The sequence below is a fragment of the Topomyia yanbarensis genome, chromosome 3 (assembly GCF_030247195.1).
Source record: "Topomyia yanbarensis strain Yona2022 chromosome 3, ASM3024719v1, whole genome shotgun sequence".
NCBI lineage: Eukaryota > Metazoa > Arthropoda > Insecta > Diptera > Culicidae > Topomyia > Topomyia yanbarensis.
This window is the reverse complement of record NC_080672.1, coordinates 50,101,772-50,111,389: the sequence shown is the minus strand read 5'-3', so window position 1 is coordinate 50,111,389 and position 9,618 is coordinate 50,101,772. Positions and strand designations below refer to the sequence as shown.

Genomic DNA, 9,618 nt, shown 5'->3' with positions numbered 1-9,618 from the left:
CCGGCATCCTCACAACATGCCCCGCCCACCGTACCCTTCCAGCTTGAGCTACTTTCCGGATACTTGGCTCACCATAGAATCGCGCAAGTTCGTGGTTCATCCTTCTCCTCCACACGCCATCCTCCTGCGTACCACCGAATATCGTTCTCAGCACCCTTCTTTCGAAGACTTCGAGTGCTTGCAGATCTTCCTCGAGCATTGTCCACGTTTCGTGCCCGTAGAGAACCACCGGTCTAATCAGTGTGTTGTACATGGCGCATTTCGTGCGGTGGATCTCAAAGTTTTGTGGAGCCCATAGTAAGCACGACTTCCTGAGATAATACGCCTTCTGATCTCCCGGCTGGTGTTATTGTCCGCAGTCACCAATGAGCCTAGATAGATGAACTCGTCAACCACCTCGAACTCGTCACCATCGATCGTAATACAACTGCCCAAGCGTTCCCTATCGCGATCGGTTCCTCCAGCCAGCATGTACTTCTTCTTAGACACATTTATCTTTAGTCCTACTCGTGCTGCTTCGCGCTTCAGTCGGGTATACAGATCTGCTACCGTTTCCTTGTTTGTACCGAGTATGTCCACGTTGTCAGCGAAGCACACGAACTGTCCGGACCTAGTGAAAATCGTGCCCGCATGTTGAACCCCGCTCTTCGCATTATACCTTCCAGCGCTATATTGAACAGCAGGCAGGACACAACACCTTACACCATCCATCGTAGCCTAAATCAGTCTTGTCAGCTTCCCAGGGAAGCCGTTTTCGTCCATCATTTTCCATAGCTCTACACGGTCCACCGTGTCATATGCGGCTTTAAAGTCGATGAACAAGTGATGTGTCGGGACCTGGTATTTACGGCATTTTTGGAGGATTTGCCGTATAGTAAAGATTTGGTCGTCTGTTGATCTGCCGTTGATGAAACAGCCTGATAACTCCCGACAAATCCATTTATCAGCGATGATAGCCGCCGGAACAGAATCTGGGATAGCACTTTGTAAGCGGAATTTGTCACTGTGATCGCTCTGTAGTTTTCACAGTCCAATTTGTCGCCTTTTTTGTATATCGGGGTGATGACCCCTTGCAGTTGGAGTATAGTAAATATTTTAGGAGTCAGTCGATTTACAACTTCCAAAGACACCGGTCACGAAATTCTGCCGCTGTCTGAGCCAGCGCAAAACGAACCACAACACAGTACTGTTATCTTGTGTGCATTGTCCTAAGAACAAGGGAAACCATTCGATCTACTTTTACATCTGCCAAAGTCCCTCTAAACAAGAGTAATAAACGAGCAAAGTGAACGACAGTTAGTGCGTCTAGAACAAAAGAACCATTGTATGTACTCCTGCCATCATGAGTGAATTTGATGAAAAAGCGCTGTTTCGACCCAACACAGCGGTTGCTGACTTGAGATTTTGTTCTACACGACCGAGTCTCCGTGAGCTGGAACATTTTGTGAAGGTGAACATGAAGCTTAGGCTTAAGGACGTCACCTATATTCAATATCATCATCTGCGCAGTGCAGTATTGATATCATTCACCACATTAGACCAAGCAAAGAAATTCGCTTTACAGAAAAACCTGAAACACGTGATTAAAAGCGACAGTGTTGAAATGAAGATCCCAGTGTACATAGAAAATGAATTTATAGATTGAGATTACATGATTTATCACCGCGTACTCCCTGCGAATCAATTACAAAATACATGTCGCAATTCGGAGAAGTGGAATCCGTTACACCTGATACTTGGAGAAACTTCTTCCCGGGTACTCCTAACGGTGTTCTTGTGGTGAGGATGCGAGTGGAAGGACCTATTCCCTCCCACTTGCCTATACAATTCAATTATAAAGGAACTAACATTAAACAGACCACGCTATGCACCCACGAAGGGCAGACACCTACGTGCAAATACTGCAACCAGATGGCACATCATGGAATACCTTGTGCGGAAGATGCTGAGGAGAATTCATGACAGCCAATTCCTCACACACCTTCGGAAAACCAATCCGAAACACAGACTTCAATACCATCACCAGAACCACAAACGGTTACCAATTTTGTGGCAGCTGTTCAGGCCATAATAACTGCTATAGAAGCAGCATCTAATGCTTCAGAATCAACTGTTAGCACCATCGACAAGGAAGCCAATACTAATGACAGCAGCTTTACTCTCGTAACCCGTAAAGGCAATAAGAAAGGAGCAACATCTGATCGTAAACATGTAGACACCATAGACGATGATGACATCGACGGAATAAAAAAATTAATCGACCCACAATATGCACTAGGCGAGCAGACAAATGGTACCTTACCCCGCGCAATAGAAAGTTGCGTGGAAGAGACCCGAAGGATACTTCATAATATTTTTTTATTCATTTTTATTTTTACATATTGTAATAATTTAATAGACCCGTGGCTCCGTTAAGTTACCACAATGAGCCGTGTCAAATAAACGAAATACAAAAAAAATATTTTAGGAGAATCGTTTTCAGCATAGGAATGCAAAGATTGAGCAGCTTGTAGGACTGAGCAAGAAGCATAGGGGCCGTTCATAAACCACGTAGACTCATCGTCCCCCAAAAGTCTACGTTTGTCTACGAGGGGGGTAGGGGGTCTTTGAAAAAGTCTACGTAGACTTTTATTTTTTGTTATTCTCGAATTACTAATTATATTTTTTTTATAATTTAATTTAATTTTTATTTATTGATTTAAAAAAAAATTATTTATTGATTTCGGTGGTTAAAGCAGTAGTGTAGTTAAACTTCTACAACAAAGTGTTTACTCGAGTTAATCAGTTTCTCTTGCAATCATTTACACTGATTTCAAAATCTTTAAACACCCGTTAAATTTTACGTCTTGACCATACGCAACTCCGTGCAAACCGGTTCTACTATATTTATCTTCGAAAATATTCGGAGTTAAGCTTTGATACCTTGCCATTATACTCTCAGGTGATACGGCTATTAATTACATAAGAAAAATAAATATTTTTGGGAAGATTTGAAAAGCTTCGTTCCCTTAATCAAATAAGGCAATTTAGATTATCTTATTATCTTAGAAATATTGAAATTTGTTCACGAAAAGTGAAATTTGTGTGCATGTTTGGTTTACTATTTTAGTTAAGATGATAGTACATATCGACAGTATTACTTTGTAATTGTTTCTTATAATTTAACAATTGTGAATGCACCAGTAAGGCTCAACAAGTGTTTAGTAGAGTTAGGTGGGGTAAAAGTGCGCGTGGGGCAAAAGTGCGCATAGGCCTTTAGAAGCACACAAGCGCTAGAATCTGGCAACTCTGTATGGATTTAGTATATCATTAAGTCAACTAATCGCACATATAAGCATGAAAGGTTTGAATATGGGGCTTGAAATTAAGGGGGAAGGACCATTTTTCGCTGCTTTGATGTAATTTTTCGAATTTTGGGAATCATATATAGGCTGTTTGAATAAATCAGAATCTATAAAACTACAATACCCTAAAAATCTTCAACATATGGTTCGTTGCGAGATATATTTGATTTGATGAAAAAAATTCAGTAATTTTCGTAACAATTTAATAAGTTAAAAAAAACTAACGGTGGGGTAAAAGTGCGCATAGAATATCCGTCCCAATAAAAGACGCGAATGAAGCTTTTTATAGGAAAGCTGAACTAATTTTTCCGTGATTTAAAGAAGGGACTATCATCCTCAATAACTGCGAGCTCACCGGTCAAATTACGACTGATATGAGCGGTTTAGGAACAAAAGCATCAGCATAACTAGTACCAAGGGAAAATATAGAGTGCCGAAAGCTCAGAGTAATTAAAAAAGAAACAAAAAACAATGAATATGTAAATAAAGATGTATTTCCAATATAAATAGCATATTCGCAAGAATTCTTGTTGTGATCCACCCAACTATGACAAATAATGATGTTACGAGGGGTGGCAGTTTGATCATGAACGACATTATCTAAAAGATGAAACATCCAAGTTTTTTCAACATAATGGAAAACTGAACAACATCAACCGAGGCAGAGGGAGGGGTACTTTTTATTTATGAAGGAAGAGTAAGAGGGGATGGATATCCTAAAATTGATTAGTATAATTTATGGGCGGTAATAAATCGGCTATTCAATCAGTGCGCACTTTTGCCCCGTGCTATGCGCACTCTTGCCCCGACCATGGGGTAAAAGTGCGCATTTGAGTATTCATGAGAAAATAATTATTTCTCAGATTACAAGCAAAACCAAGAGATATCCACTATTGTGTTTTGAAGATGTGTGATGAGTGTATTAATTTGTAATTATGCCGATTTTCTAGTGCTTTTCTACCAATAGTCATTTTACGAAAACTGTTAGGTGCGCACTTTTGCCCCACCTTACTCTAATTCTGCATTGTTGGTGTAGGTCGCACTTCGGCCAAATTTTGAACTAGTTATAGCAATATATCTTTTTACATATACTTGACTGACTAACCTTGAAAAGAAGTATTCCGCTACACAAACGTTGGAAAGCACCTTGAATTCGTATTAATTGATTTGATCAGTCATAGACAAAAAAACAATGTGAAAAACCTTTCTTTAGTATTTAAAAAGCTTGAAATAAATCTGAACGCTAATTTTTAATTGAACATTATAATGTGCTTCTTGCTAATTTCACATTTCCCGCGAATATTAAAAGTCTACGTAGACATTTGTCGGTGGGAGGGGGGGGGGGGTTGGTAAAAGTCTTCTAAGGTCTACTAGAGGGGAGGGGGGTTAAAAATTCTCAAATTTCGGTCTACGTGGTTTATGAACGGTCCCATATATCTTGAACGATACAGGTTTTTCGTGTTCCATGGCCCCAACAGTTCTAAGGAAAAATAATTTTGGAACCCTATATAAGGTAGAAAAAAAATTGGTCCAAAAAGGGTTTTTCTTGCCTTTTGAGGTCCAAAAAAGTCCTAGAAAACACTTTTTTAAGAGCATCAAATGAGTAGATCCCGTTAAACTCCTAGCTAAGAATTTTAATTTTTGTAGTGATGAAATGAAAAGTTCTTTCAACATCTACATTTACTTAACTTTAATACAACTTTCCAGAAGACAATAACAATTGCTGTATTGGAATTAAATTTATTCTACTTCACTCCGACTATGTCTCTGGCATTACCCACACTTCGTTTAATCGAAATCTATTGATGAAAAATTGGTTATAATCAAATTTGTCTATGAGGACACTATACCTTATATCGATTAATCGCATTTTAGTGATTCTGCTTCGTCTCATCAGTAGCTGACAGACGGACTTGACCACCAACTGGACACTGAATCCGAAAAATGTTACACAACTTATATGCACAACTAAACTCATCGAACGGGATTCCTAATAAAAACCACAACGAAGTCGAAACTTTTTTGGTCAATATGACAATATTCGTTTTCTCTCTAGAGATCAAATTGAATTGAACCATATTTCATCACATAGCAAATAGTAATTTGGTGTTCGTCCTTTAATCTAATAGCTATTGCTATACACTCTTCAGCTTTTCTGCTAAAAATTGTATAACGATTACTGGTGATTGAATTTCAAACTTTAAGAAATAATTCAAATTTTTCGTGATATTTTTAGCTTTGATAGCAGGGCTCATAGTTCATCTCTACTCGAATATTAATTCGTCCCAATTACTTTGAATTTTCGCTCAATAATTGTTGTTTATACGAGGCTATTCTTATTCAGTTAAAATACATGTTTACATGCATCGATTTGCAGATATCCCGTAAGTAATGGCTGCACGATTCATCTTACATTTCACCAAAAATGCAGAAACTTTGTTTTACCCAATTAATTTTTATGACAAATACTTTCTGTCTCCTCCATCGCTCTCGGCCCGATTTAGTGGAAAAAACCGCCTAAAGTGAACATGCCGAAACCTGTGTAACTGCAAGGGCTCGCACCATGAGAAACTGCCAAATTCTCACTCGAGCTCAAAGCTGCGTAACCGCGAAGAACACACCGCGGCAGGGCGACTGGCGGAGCCATCCAACGGCGCACTTATGCCGAACGACAAGACAAGACAGTGAGACACTATTGCTGTGTACCCAGCGAAACGTGGATGACAAGAGAAGAATGGCTGACGAAGGCACGTAAGCACAGAAAGAATGAAAACAAGGCCCAGCGGGAAGTGACTACGAATTGGGAAAACAATGCAGAAGCGAAGACAGTCAGTCACGCATGGCCAACTATGCGTCGAAAGTTCGCACCAATACCAACGCAAACACCGTCCGATCGGCTTCGGTTATGCTCGGCCTGGTTCGGCTGTTTCGGTGGTGGGGGTAAACAGCAAAGCGCAAGATAAGCAGGACTGTTCGAAACGGACCAGCATGGTTTCCCCCACCCCTGGCAGCCATCAAAGTGGTGGGAGGTGATTCGGCCAGGTTCGTTCCCTTCGGAGCCATCGAAGTCGAACGAATTCAATTAAATTTTAATCGTGTGAGTGTGTCATAGGCCCGCTTTACACGTTCAATATTTTTGTCAATACCAGTATTGACGGTATTGTTACAATATTTCAGTCCCGTTTGAAATCCACATCGTCAATAAAAAAAATTCCATTACACGTACAATACTTTTGTCAATACTCTCTAGTATTGACAAAAATATTGAACGTGTAAGGGCCGCTATACAGACCGGGACCGGCTTCGGAGTTACAGGGACCAAAGCATAACCCGTAATGATGAACGAGGGTGAGAACGTGTGTGCGAGTTGTTTATCGAGTCCGAAGGCCTGGTGCGTTTGAGTGGTGTCGTGAGGCAGGCGGCTGCAACAACAACAATCAAACTTGAGGTTTTCTGTTTTTGTTTCCCCCTCTGGTTCGGCGAATGTGTTTCAGTTTCATCGTGACATCGCTAGAGTTAAGTTGGATTTTTGCTGCGCGCCGTTCCGTTCGATTGTCGGGGCTAGATTTTCTGTTTGTTGTTGCTTCCTCTTGCTAAGGGGCCTTCGTCGTCGGATTAAGTGCAAGAGGAACTGGACCTGGAGTGTGCGTGTTTTTGAGATCGCTCTGAACGCAGACGGTTTCGCGTGTGTGTTTACCGTACGACGTGTCCGTGCATGATCGCGCGGTGGTGCAGAACTGGTGAAATTTTGACGCTATCGCAGAAGGCGCTGATTCGTGGTTAGTGAAATAGCCAAAAAAAAAAACCAAATGATTGATGGATTTGGCTGCAGTGTTTAGGTGTGACTAAACCGATTATGGATTATGCCAAATGCGAGCGAGTGGAAATTGGGGCGGTGATAAGCGGTGAAAGAAATTTAGCTGCTTGAGAGAGGGAGCGGTAATAGTGAGGTCAATGCCTGAAAATGTGATAAGTTAGCTGATGACGAAAAGCTAAAGCGAGCGCGAGTGATTAACGAAGCAAATATTTGAGGCGATATGAGTTCTTGAGCTGGTAGAGTGAAAACAATTGTTCAGGGTGGTGCTAGAGTGTGCTGGGAGTCGAGTTTCCGTTTTTATCAGTTCGGTGCAAATATTGGATTAAGACCACAGAGAACCGGCGAGTTGAAAAACTGTGGAGTGCTGTTTGTTAGGAAAACTTCCGGTGGTTGCTTATCAAGGTTGGTGTTCCGGAAATCGGTTTTATGCTAATATCTTTCCAACGCTTACATCAGACGCAGTAAATCTAAAACAAAAAACTGGATCGGAAACAATTTACCAAAGTCATAAAAGTGTGTGCATTGTCTTTCTATTTCCTGGCCTAGTCAGTGGATAGCTAAACCTATAAAAGAGGGCTTGCGTTGGGCTTTTATGAAGTTTCAGATAGCAGTTTTATGGGGCGCTTGAAACAAACGTTAGAAATAGAACTGAAGTGGATTTATGTGCCACTGGTGGCGATGCTTCTGGTGAACATCTCAAATACTTGAAATTGTTTCCCTGTGGTTTGGAGTGGGCAGAACACTGTTTGAAGAGGAAGCAGCTCCATTCCGAGTGCAAACGAATTGAAACAATTGTGAATTTCTGTAGCATTCGGCTAACAGTTATTGCTGTGGAATGTACGTGTGGGAACCTAATTGTATACAATTTTCGAATTCAATTAGATTACGAAAATGGTTGCACTCATAGGCAGAACAGTAAAAGCCCAGCGCCTTCGCTGTAGGCCGGTTAGGAATTCCTAGACCAGCTCAGACAGTAATGATGAAGCTGATGCCGGGGAAGAAAATATGATGAATCATATGAAAATTAGCTGCCTTTCTCAAGAGCGGCGAAGAGATGTGCGAAGCAAACAAACAAAGTAATAACACAGTTCGATTATTACCATCCCAAGACCGCGTTCGAGATGCTCACCAAGTAGGAAATCAATGGCAAATTAACGTTATGAATAATTGCTGCACGCCAGTGCTCGTTCGAGGAGGGAAACATTCCACAGGGCCTTAACCTAGTTGGGAGTTTCGGGGGGGGGGGACCACGGGATTTTCGGACTAGTCATCGCTTCCAGAGGTGGGCAGCTAACGATAGGGGTTAATCGCGCGGTCCACCGTTGTACCGATGGCGGCCGAAGCTTATAATTTATGGATATCGAGATCGCTAATTTGCTGGTGGGAGCAGCAAAAGCGACGGTGTCGGCGCATCTGTCGGGATATAAATTCTGCGCCGACGGACGGTGTCAGGCGCAAAACTGTCTCACACTCAGCTTCGCCAGAAGGGACCGTAAAAATAGAGATATTTATGTTTTCATAATCGCAGGAGTTGCTCGTGTGTTGTTTTGTGTGCAGATTTAGCTCTCCAGCCGGGGGGCGTGGGAGGTGGTGACATTCTTGTTCGGAACTGTAAACAAGTAGGAGCTCCGAGCAGCACATCTGACGGGCTGAGGTTGCGAAGATGTTAGTGGATACTTTTTAATTGGGAAGTTCGGTTTCATGATGCATGACTTTATTGGATTCCAGTCCAGTTCATTGATCTTTCAATGAAAATTTGATTTTTAATATAACACGTTCGACGAAATTTCCGCGTAGAGGAATCGTAAACGTTCAAATTTAAAAACAACCTGCCTCATCTGCCATCGATACGCTGATTCTAACCTAGCGTGTCGGTAGCATGGAAGATAAACATCATAAATATCATCTAATGGACCATAATCTCATCCAGACGATGTCTCTTTTAGCCAATTTGTGCCTACACGAGTTTCAAATTGACCTCCGCTTCCAACTTTTATTTTGAAACAGCTGCAACGCATTTGTTAACGTACTTTGCCTGCGAACTGTGCGTATCCAGCAGCCGCCAATACTTGGTCCGGTTGTTCAGAAGTAGGTGTCGACCTCGCCACTTAGCTCGACTAATATCGATCATTAAAAATAGAACGTGTTCGTCATTTCATAACGTTCAACACTGGCCTGGCATATATGTCAAGTCAGCATCATCTTCATCACCACCGTCATCTCCTTTTTTTTTTTTTTTTTTTCATAAAGACGCATCTGTTGGCCGAGTCGTGTATGTCATTTGCTAAACGACCTTTTCGCCTCGGTCCTCAACAGTCCTCCTCTGAGCCTGGGTTCCTTCGTGAATGAGATTGCAGTTACCAAGTCCACCCCCTGTCGCGATATTAATTAATTCCATATCGGACAGAAAGGGACCTCTCTAACCGGTGACACATGGCTGCTGCCATAGTGCAAGCA

The 9,618-nt window shown here is 41.6% G+C and overlaps 1 protein-coding gene across 1 annotated transcript in view; it reads left to right on the top strand.

The window, feature by feature from the left end:
* Positions 1 to 6,849: 6,849 nt before the first annotated feature.
* LOC131690290 (MOXD1 homolog 2-like) overlaps positions 6,850 to 9,618 on the top strand; it is a 71,330-nt gene continuing 68,561 nt past the window's right edge. Inside the window, exon 1 of the mRNA XM_058975949.1 lies at positions 6,850 to 7,563. The gene's annotated coding sequence lies outside the window, so the exon portion shown is untranslated. The remainder of the gene's footprint in view (positions 7,564 to 9,618) is intronic.